This window comes from Periplaneta americana, chromosome 3 (genome assembly GCF_040183065.1).
Source record: "Periplaneta americana isolate PAMFEO1 chromosome 3, P.americana_PAMFEO1_priV1, whole genome shotgun sequence".
Taxonomy (NCBI): domain Eukaryota; kingdom Metazoa; phylum Arthropoda; class Insecta; order Blattodea; family Blattidae; genus Periplaneta; species Periplaneta americana.
The window spans coordinates 18,629,753-18,641,707 of NC_091119.1; the positions used below are offsets into that span (position 1 = coordinate 18,629,753).

The 11,955-nt window shown below is 34.7% G+C and overlaps 1 long non-coding RNA gene across 1 annotated transcript in view; it reads left to right on the forward strand.

Moving 5' to 3' along the window:
- LOC138697086 (uncharacterized) overlaps positions 1-10,255 on the forward strand; it is a 250,534-nt gene extending 240,279 nt beyond the window's left edge. The window contains exon 3 of the long non-coding RNA XR_011331512.1: positions 9,897-10,255. This is a non-coding gene — a long non-coding RNA (uncharacterized lncRNA). The remainder of the gene's footprint in view (positions 1-9,896) is intronic.
- The last annotated feature ends 1,700 nt before the right edge of the window (positions 10,256-11,955 follow it).

An 11,955-nucleotide genomic window follows, 5' to 3' on the forward strand; every position in this document is an offset into this window, starting at 1 on the left:
TGCCGAAGGTGCACTTTTGAATTTCTATTTCTTTGCATGATGCCACTCCATTGTCTGCCTCTGTCTCCGGTCCAAAATGGTGGAGCCATGTTCCATCTTCTGTTACAATTCTTGCAAGTCATCTAGCACTTATCATTGACACTTAGCATGATAACAAATCAAACAGAAGCTACACTAAACCCATTGCGTCTCCGTTTTCTTTTTCTTTTCTTTTTTTTTTTTTTTTTGTTATCACATCCTGTCTACAGATTTCTAAAATTCCTATTGTAATACATTTTATACTGTTTTAAAAATTGTAACACTTAATACTCAACAAAATTTCGCCTCAAACAGCTAAGATTTCTATCAGTAAAGCTAAGCCTATATGGCGACTACAGATGTATCTAAAATTCCAAAAACATTTCCTAAAATTTAATGAAGATATAATAAATCTTTGTACCAAATATCTTATGCTTACCTTTAGTAATAAGCCTGTAATGTAATTACAAACATACACAAAGTTTGTATGCCTGAGAAGTCGACGCAAACTTGCTCTCTCCAAACATAAAAGCTCACTGAAGCAACTACAATAGTCACACAAAGCTTAGCTGTATGTTTCTGGAAACTGGACAAAATATGCAATCCGTTGGCGGAAATTTGGATGTCGTAACACCATTGGTTAGTTCACAAAAGAGCAAAGAAAAAGTATCACGAAATAACCACTGCCACGAAATTATCAATGTTTACCCTAAAATCAAAACGAGACGAAAAGGACCTAAAAGTCAGTTCTTGAACTAGTTGATCTTATTAAGTGAATGCGAGTTTGTGTTCATCCTCTTTCATTCTCAGTAGCATTTAGGCAACAAAACGTTCACGCAGAAACATTTTTAGGTCGAGGAAGCGCCGACAGAGATTTCCAAACAAGTCTTGTAGAATCGTAGATAGATCAAGAAAACGTTAGATTGAACAGTTCCATCTTTCAAGACACCGGAACGAGCGTTATATGATTGTAAATAGGCCGAAGAAACGATGGATTGACCAGTTGCGTCCTTCATGAGACTAGAATAAGCCTTATAAAATTATAATAGGTAGATGCAGAAAGTACAGGATGAAAAATTTTCATCCTTCATTAGTCCGGAATGAGCCTTTATATAGAGAAAACTGTAAGTAATGTCATTAATTTCAGGGGTTACTCTTTGAGATATTTCAAATAAAAAAGCTTAATACGATTTTGCTCGTTTACTTCCTTTTTGAGATAAAAATGGTTTTATACGAAACATTTCTCTAGCATTTAATGTGTAATACTTTTATTAAGCCGCCAATGCTTATCTACTACAATAATCATTTACATGAGTAAGATTTTTACATGAACGTTTTCGATACTATTTTTGTATCATTTTCAGATGCATTATAATTATAAATTAGCTCTTAAGTTTACAAGTTTTGCTTGGCTAGCAAATTATATAATAATATATTATATATTGTGTTATATTATATTATATTATATTATATTATATTATATTATATTATATTATATTATAATAATAATTATAATGCATCTGAAGATGATACAAAAAATAGTATCGAAAACGTTCATGTAAAAATCTTACTCATGTAAATGATTATTGTAGTAGATAAGCATTGGCGGCTTAATAAAAGTGTTACACATTAAATTATAGCAGCTTATCGGTAACAAAACAAAAATGAAATTGAAATTTCATAGCATGTTTTGGGAAAGCCATTGATTTCATTCCCAATAAGCTCAGTCAATTTAAGGGAGCGTTGAATTATTATTATTATTATTATTATTATTATTATTATTATTATTATTATTATTATTATTATAAATGATTGACCGGAATTTAGTTTTGTCCTTTAAATGTGCAGAAATTTGATCCAAAAAAATCGTTCTATTACTAGTAAAACCGATTAAGTCCACTTTTTGTGTAAAATAAGTTAAGTACACTCCCAGACTTGTCTTTCCGTGCTCTGTATTCTATTAAAATCGAATAAGTCCAAAATATTGTAGACAACAAACCTATTACTTTAGGAAAACGTAGTGTGTACACACTACAAAGACATCTCAACACACAAACAACACAAACAAATAAATACAACCACACAGGCGTATACAAACTCACATGCAATAGTTGCGACAGTTTCTACATTGGACAGACAGGCAGATCATTCCAAACTCGATACAAAGAATACATTAAAGCAATAACCAGAGGACACAATACATCTACATATGCCGAACACATAACTAATGCTAACCACACATACAATAACATAAATACAGACATGGAAATCCTACACATACAACCCAAAAACCAAAAACTCAACACACTAGAACAATATGAAATATACAGATACACTAAAACACACCCTGATCAAATTCTCAACACACAGATCAATTTCAGAACACACACACTATTTGACACAACTCTTCATCACACGAACGCACCCACACAACAGACAGCGAAGTTGAGATAGCGCCGAGATCTAGTAGGCTCTGAGGATGGTGTCAAGTACAACCGAAACAGCTGTAAGCCACACATGCTTACATAATTAACACGAGTAAGGTCGCCATTTAATCATTTATTTATCTAATTGTGTTTGATGGTTCTACAGTTCATACTAATGCTGCTGCTGCTGATGCTGATGCTGATGACTGCGATGTTTACCGGTAAGATTGAGAACAACTATAGGTACTAAGCAGAGATTCACACGCCGCACTTCGATTATTGTGACGTTTTGTTAAGTGACCTAAGTTCTAAATTGTCAGTCAAGTTACAGCGAGCTCAGAATATGTGCGTCAGATACGTGTGCAACATCCGACGGTATGATCACATATCACCGTCCTTCGCAAGTCTCTCGTGGCTCCGACTTAAAGAACGTAGAACTTTACACTCTTTGTCTTTACTCTTTCGAATTCTGCACACTTCAACACCAAATTACCTTTCGTCTCGTTTCTCTTATCTATACTCTAACCACGACGTAAATACCAGATCACTTATCTGTGGCACGCTAAGTATACCTCTTCATAGAACATCTTGTTATTCATCATCTTTTACAGTATCCACCTCGCGCCAATGGAACTCCTTGTCACAAAGTATTAGGGGCTGCAAGACAACAAACACCTTTAAAAACAGCTTAAAAGATAACCTTATTAGCATTTCACTCCAATCATACTGATTTAAACTATCACTGACTACATTGTTACTTCTTTCTTTAGACATCATCCTGATTGTGCTGTATTTTAATTGTCTGGTAATAATCTCTTTCTATTACCTAATATTATTTGAAATATATTAACATTCTATGTATTTTAGTTTAATTCTGCTACACAGTTTATTTCAGTGTTTAATTAATAGTTCATAGTATTTTGTTGTTTAATTTGTAAATAACTTTTGTATACATGTAACTCTCATCTAAATCAAATTGTTGGATTCTTTGTAAGTTCATGCATATTTATATACACTTTTTGCTGGTTGAGTGGAAGAGAAGGCCTTACGGCCTTAACTCTGCTAGCTAAAATAAATCATTATTATTATTATTATTATTATTATTATTATTATTATTATTATTATTATTATTATTATTATTATTATTATTACTGGGAATCGAACTGTGGACCTACATGATAAGAAGTCAACATGTTGTCGTGTGGCCGGTATTTCAGTCACGAATGCCTGTTTAATGTCATCCGAGTATTTGTTGTCCCTGCATTACATTGTGTTACCTGGTGTCAGTTTCACTTTTTTTAACCCCTGAGAGTTGTAGCGCTTTTAAGCTGACCTCTGACAGAATAGTATTACCACTATTATGGAGCATCGTCTAGTTTTATTGACGGGATTAACTTTGCGCAAATGATCAGTAGACTTGAAAATAATAATAACTTCATTAACACTGAGTATTAAGGTTAAAGAATCACGTCATTGGCGTTGCGAGATACGAAAACGGACATGGGAGGGGGTGCATTCACAACCGCTTTTATGTGCCGTTACGTTATATTCACAAAGTTGGCTGTTTTTTGCGCCGGCATGCATTTGATACAAGGCGGGCTTTCAATTACAACTGCAGCGTGCGTGTTGTAAGTGGAACGCACGATGCAGCGTCAGGTACGTCAAACCCACTGTGGCGCGCGCGAGATAGGGTTACTCTACACCGGCACAAACAGTCTGCCACTCCTCGTTATATTCATATTTCCGCGAATAACCCTTTAGGTTCCAGTCCCACCAATTTATGACTACTATAACATAAATTCCTAAGTAACCATCACAACTGCCTATTAATTATCATATTCGAAGTTATCGGTTTCAAACCTGGCCGAGAGCGATATATCTTTAAAGCAGTGATGGGCGATAGTCGATAGTAATATCGATACTATCGATAGTTATGACCAGATGTTAGAAGTTTGTACTAGCTTTCCATCTTAAATCGACCGAAATATAGAGAAAATTGACCTTACAATTTCTAAATACAGGGACATCATTTTATTTTTACTAACATTTTTAATACAGGGACATCATTTTATTTTTACTTCAATTTTTATTGTACCTGAGTTTTTGAATGTACTTCACTCCCACCCCTTCTACTAATGAAGTTTCAACTGTTTTCCAGACAGAATCAAGGCCGCTTATAATAAACAGCACTGAGATACTGAGTATAGTACGTTCCAGAAATATGTTCGCGTTTTCCAGTGGCGAAAGAACTTTTAATATTGAATCATATTTTCGCACAGGTACTGTCCGTTTGCCTATGTCGCATCCCGATTTCCCCCACCTGCTTCTGCTCGCCCCTCTGTAAAAGCAGGGCTGTCTTAGCTCTTTTCTGAAAACATTAATTTCTGTTAGGAATTGGACGTCTACGTAATATTATACAACTGTTTAAAACAACTTAAATAAAAGGGCCTCGATAAGTAATTAACTGTCACGTGATTTCCTCCCTTTCTACAATCCTGCGGCATAACCACTTGGACGGACAGTAGATAGTATGTCTGAGTAATTTTATCTATGCGGGTCGGGCAGAAGTGAAGATTGAATTTACATTACATAAGGTACTCTTTTATAGAGTAGGTACAGAATTATTTCAACATGAGTTACTAGTATGAAGGATGAAACTGGTAATTGGAATTAGATGCATTAGTCTATAGTGCGATAATATGCACAAAAGAACTGAAGCCTGTAGGCTATCGAAATGAATGGCTACCATCTTCAAAAATGTGTTTAAATATCCATTTTATGATTATTTTTCATTTGAACTCCATTATTCTCTATATTGTACGCTAATGTGCTGTAGACAGTATAATATATAGTGCATAATGAACACGTTCGCATGGATAACTCAGTTCGTGAGTAAAAACACTTATTCTTAATACAGTACTGCATTTTGATTAAATAAAAAACCTAATGAAAATTATCGAACTCAAAATCGCGATATTTCCTAGTTTACGTAAATGGATGAAGTACTTTTCTTCCCCCCTATACCTAGTAAAGTGATTTGTTTGCGTTTTACGCCAGTATCATCGAACTCCAATTGTGGAAGGGGGTAGCGAACGGGTTTTCCGGTTCTCTAAAGGTATGGCCAGGTTGATATTAAAAATGTTAGTAAAAATAAAATGATGTCCCTGTATTAACCTGGCTATACCTTTGGATTAATGGTTCAGAGCCGGAAACACCATTTGCCAACCCCTTCCACGATTGATGTTCGATGATTCTGGCGTAAAATACAAACACATCACTTTATTAAGTAGGTATAGGAGGGAAGGAAAGTAGTTCATCCATTTACGTAAACTAAGAGATATCATAATTTTGAATTTAATCATTTTCATTAGGTTTTTGTTTAATCAAAATAGAGTACAGTATTAACAATAAGTGTTTTTACTCACGAACTGAGTAAAGTTATCCATGCGAACTATTCATTATGCAGTGTATATTATACTGTCTACAGCACTTTAGCGTACAATATAGAGAATGAAGTTAAATTTAAAAATAATCATAATATGGATATTTAAACACATTTTTTAAAATGGTGGCCGTTCATTTAGATACAGGGTTCAGTTCTTTTGTGCATATTATCGCACTATAGACTAATTCCAATTACCAGTTTCGTCCTTCGTACTAGTAACTCATGTTGAAATAATTCTATACCTATTATATAAAAGAGTACCTTACGTACTGTAAATTCAATGCACAAATAACATTACTCAGACATGCTATCTACTGTCCGTCCAAGTGGTTATGTCGCAGGATCGTAGAAAGGGGGAAAATCACGTTACAGTTAATTATTTTATTTAAGTTATTTTAAACAGTTGCGGGTGAGGGAAATCGGGATGCGACGTAGGCAAACGAACGAAAGAATCTTTGCGAAAATATGATTCAATATTGAAAGCTCTTTCGTCACTGGAAAACGCGAACATATTTCTGGAACATACTATACTCACTAACTCAATACTGTTTGGCGACTTTGACTGTATACGCTTGGTTCTGTGACGTGAATAGTTGGAAGTTCACTAGTAGAGGGGATGGGAGTGAAGTACATTAAAAAACTCAGGTACAATAAAAATTGAAGTAAAAATAAAATGATGTCCCTATACAATGAAACTTTTTTGTATTTAGAGAACTGTGATACAATGCTTTGTGCAAAGTTTGAGGCATCAGAACTTCATAGTGTTTAAATTAAAAATATTTAAATTTATCGTATTTTCATAAAATTAGCAAATTTAAACTGTTGTAACTCCGAAACCCTTTCACCCAATGATGAAAATCATGCTTTATTTTGATGCTGAGAAATTGAAGTTTATATTGACATATAAACAGATTTTCTTACTTTTTATGGAAATGGAGAAATTTAGATTTTTCCTCATTAAGACGCCTTTGCCCAGGAAAAAATATTTTAAAAATGTTTAGTTAGATTCCGCATTGAAAGTACAAATAAACACATATTTTACTGATGGCACCTTGATAAGGAAGTATTGAAATATCAAATAAAGAAAATAAATAGTACGCGCGTGAACTAACCAGCTGACTGTGAGGCGGGATCTAGCCGAGACAAGCAAAGCCAGGACACATAAACACGTGATGTGTCGTCTAGCAGCGCATGGCTGTGCTAGCTTTATCACAGGTTTTCATAAACACAGGAGTAAAATGACGCTCAACGCTCGCTTATCTTCAGCTCTCGGCCAGTGCGTGCGGTAGTGCACCGTTCAAGTCCAGGCGTGTCAAAATAATTTATTTAATACCCTCGAAACTTATTGCCCTACCACTAAGCAAACAATGCCGAATCCCTCTTAATAATGCAAGGTTTTTTCTCAATATTTTTTTACATTTTTACAAATTGGCAAAAAGCCTAAAAGTAAGTAAAATCAGATTATCTGTCTCTCTGTATACAATAAAAATAATGATTACTTCTTAACATAACCTACCAAATGTCAGCTTCAAAATGAGCTCTCGTTCAATGCTCTGCAGTAAATGGTTCCAGAGTTCTGAGCGCTGAAAGAGGCTTGTTTTTATAAAATACGATAAATTTGTCGCTCAACAATACGAAAAATGTTTGACTTTCGATAGTATATTTTTGAAAATGCACTCTCCTCAGCACCTTGTATAAATAGGGAAAAAATTAGAGTATAAAAAAATGAGAGGTTTTTTTACTGATCGATTTCATATGGAATAGCCCGTACCAAAAGTATTATTGTGATGTACCGAAGTACATATGATATTTCCGTGCAAGAATTCTGCATTGCCATATGATGAAGGATGGGTGGAGCTGATAAAATTCTCTGTATATATTTCAACTGGATTGTGACTATGTCTATTAGTACTGTTAAGATTTTTTGACGACGCTGTGAAGCGATGTACGAATACCATGGAATGTAAATAAATACAATACAATGCAATGATGATGGTGATGATGGCGAGGTATCTTGCTTGCGCTTTGTATCCTGGGTGACGCAGTTACCAGTGAAGGTGGACACTCGAGTTAGCAAGTAGACTGGGAGCGGTTTGCATGTTGTCTTGTTGCTACCCTTGGCTGACTTGAATGTCTGTCATGTTCTGCAACAGCAAGCATCCCTACGTCACACGGGCATAGAATTTCATCTCACGGCGCCACGCAACTCTTTCGAGACTGATTGCGAAATTCAAACTAGACGTCCCTGCTTCGAGTCTTGATTTCAACAGAAAATGTTTCTTTCGCGCATATTGTAATTCCACAGAACGCCTGTCTCTTTTATAGCAATAAAACTTTGTTTCGTATTGATTTATTGACTTTTCCAAAGGTTTCAGACTGAGTAAAACCGAGTTTCTTTCCCTGAAAAAAAAAAAATGAGACTTGCCTTCTACAGGGACATCATTTTATTTTTACTACAATTTCTATTGTACCTGAGTTTTTTAATGTACTTCACTCCCACCCCTTCTACTAATGAAGTTCAACCGTCCTCCACACAGATCCAAGACCGCATACACAGTCATAGTAGCCTTACGGTCATAGTAAACAGTACGTTCCAAAAATATGTTCGCGTTTTCCAGTGACGAAAGGTCTTCCAATATTGCATCATTTTCGCATAGGTACTGTCGTCCATTTCCCTACGTCGCATCCCGGTTTCCCCCACCTGCTTCTATTCGCCTCTCTGTAAAGGCTAGTGGCTGGGCTGTCTTAGCTCTTTTCTGAGAACATTAATTTCTGTTGGGAATTGGACGTCTACGTAATATTATATACAACTGTTTAAAATAACTTAAATAAAAGGGCCTCGTTAAGTAATTAATAACTGTCACGTGATTTCCCCCCTTTCTACGACCCTGCGACATAACCACTTGGACGGACAGTAGATAGCATGTCTGAGTAATTTTATCTTTTGGGATCGGGCAGAAGTGAAGATTGAATTTACATTACGTAATGTACTCTTTTACAGTGTAGGTGCAGAATTATTTCAACATGAGTTACTAGTATGAAGGACGGAACTGGTAGTTGGAATTACACACATTAGAACTGAAGTCTATATCGAAATGAACGACCACCATTTCCAAAAATTTGTTGAAATATCCATATTATGATTTTTTTAAAATTTAACTTCATTCTCTATAGTGTATGCTAATGTGCTGTAGACAGTATAATATACACTGCATAATGAATACGTCCGCATGGACAGCTCAATTCGTGAGTAAAAACACTCATTGTTAATACTGTACTGTATTTTGATTAAACGGAAACCTAATGAAAATGATCAAACTCAAAAGCGCGATATTTCCTAGTTTACGTATATGGATCAACTACTTTTCTTCCCTCCTACACCTAGTAAAGTGATTTGTTTGTATATTATGCTAGTATCATCGAACTCCTGTCGTGGAAGGGGGTAGGAAACTGTTATCAACCGGTGATCCAAAGGTATAGCCAGGTTAATATTAGAAATATTAGTAAAAATAAAATGATGTCCCTGTACTTAGGCCTATATTGATCAGATATTCGCCGATTGTGTTTGCCGTCATCTATCGGAAGATTGGCCTTGCGCCACGTTGACCACATTAATTAGAAATCCTACAATTTTGAGTATTATGTTCTATAATTACGAACTGGAGATATTGCGAGACTCAAGAATTCTATTTTTATCGGACCAAGGAAGAGCACATGCATTGCATGTGAATTTCTTATCAATCATAAACAGAAAACGGCTGTTGTTATTTGTTTTCATAGGACTTCTTCGTAGGATAAATTGCTGTAAGAAGTTTAAGGTTCGAGTTGTGATTCGAATAAATGTAAGAAAAGAACATGAGGAGACTCTGGATGCAATAATTTCGTCTCCCTTTCGTGGGTAGCTCTATAAAGTCAAATTTATTCAGTCTAATTTATATTCACCATGCTGTTTACCGTGCCTGTTTCATATATTTGACCATTAATTTTATCGTTTTGTCTCTTTGCAGGTGAGTGGACCTACCCTGTGTCTCCGAATATACGTAAGTTATGAATTATGGTATTATTCATCGATAGTGTAGAGCAGTGATGTCAAAGCAAGCGCATTTTTCTGACCTTGACGTCGTGCGCGGGCAGCAAGCGCTAAGTATGGAAAGAGGAAGTGTTGTGTGTATGAATAAGCAACCTGTTGGATTAAGAAAACAGTGGTGCACAAACTTCAAACGGAACGTGAAATTTTATGTCGTTATTTTATATGGCTTCTTTCTGTTTAATATTATCTATATTGTCTGTAAAACAAAAGTACTAACACTGATTCCTTAATATTGCACTTGTGTTTTAAATCTTAATAACATAATATAGAGTTAAGAAGGAATATTCACTTAAATTCAATAGTGGTATAATATTATACTGTATTAAGTGGATGAAACACATCGTTCATAAAGAAAGTGATATTCTAAAGAGATTGAGTATGACATGATAAGTTGGAATTTATATTGATCGTATCTTTAGCCTTACAAAAGTAATCAATAAACTAATCAAAATAATATTACAGTACAAAGCAAAGTTACCTAGGTACTGTGTCTGTTTTAAGTGTAACTAATATTACATAACAAAACTCTTATCGCATTATGCTTTTAAGGTGATATTTGTGAGCAACTTCCTATCATCAGAATATTAAATTATTTTCTCGAAATGTGCTGAAGCTATAGAGCTGACATTTTTACAACACATGGGCACGTATCTTTTGCTTATGATGTAACAGTAGCTGCTTTGTTAATTCATTTCCTTACAAACAATTTCCATGCGAATATTTTCAAAAATTTCAATATACTATCTTCAGTAATACGTATTTACGGTATATTAGATTTACGAAAACATTCTGTAAGGCTACTAAATAAATAGGCCTATACCTGAAAATTTCACTTTTCTATACGAAAAGTTGAGAAAATATTCCTTTTGAATAAAAAAGCAAACTTGTGAAAAATGAGCATTAAAATTAAAACTTACATTCTTATAATGCACTTATACTTCTCAGACAAATAAAAAAATTGACATGGATACAGTTTTAATAAGTTCTCTTCCCTTTATCTATTGAATCAGTGCTGGCCATCCTTGTGTATAGCTCGACCAAGCTGCATATACTACCTCTTTCGTCTGTCTCTTTCCTTTCCACTGTAAAGCGCTCAGGCTCTCCTGGGCTCTAAAGCGCGCGCTTGCTCCTGTGGGCATCAATTGACATGCCTGGTGTAGAGCAAATTCTGTTTGCAGACTATCCATTCATTTACTTTTTATTAGTATATTGAGATAATTTGTTATCGTTTATTTTAACTATGTTATACAGATTGTGCTGTAATGAATCGTCGATAAAATTGGTGGTAACTCACGTCTACTTTGTTACCGCTCTGCCATTTCTTAACGACTTCATCGAGGTGCAACACAGTCACTCCCCTCATGATGTGGGAAATATTGAATACGGCAAAGTAGTCCATAGATTCTAAATGAGACGTTTGAAATAAGAAGAATATAAAATGAATGGTTACCACTCCATTAAAAAAAAATATCACAAAAGAAACTTTCAAAATTATGCACCGATACATAGAGAGAAAGTGGCTTTTCTACAGCACACGATGCTGAATCTTCCAATTTGCATTTTTATAAGTTCTACGGTGCGGAAATCTGTGACAGGTTAGGTTAGGTTAGTTTAGGCTTTTGATGTGCCTTGTAGGCCTAATATACGAATCTATGACAGGTTATGTTAGTTATTTTACAATTCATTTTTATATTTCAATATGCCTGGTGAATTATTAATAAGTATATAATAAATTTTCAATCTTAAGACATATCAACTTGCAAATGTTTATTTGCTATTTAATAAAATATATGAACGTTTTCGGCGTTTGGGGCATCTTCAGATATAACAAAAAACATATAATCTGGACCTATAATAGTAAATTATGCAAATAACAAAGAATAAAGAACAATGTATGTATGCAATACATGAGATTCATGAGCTTTATGTAAAATATGACATAATACAGGATAATTATTGATATAATCTTTGGATTT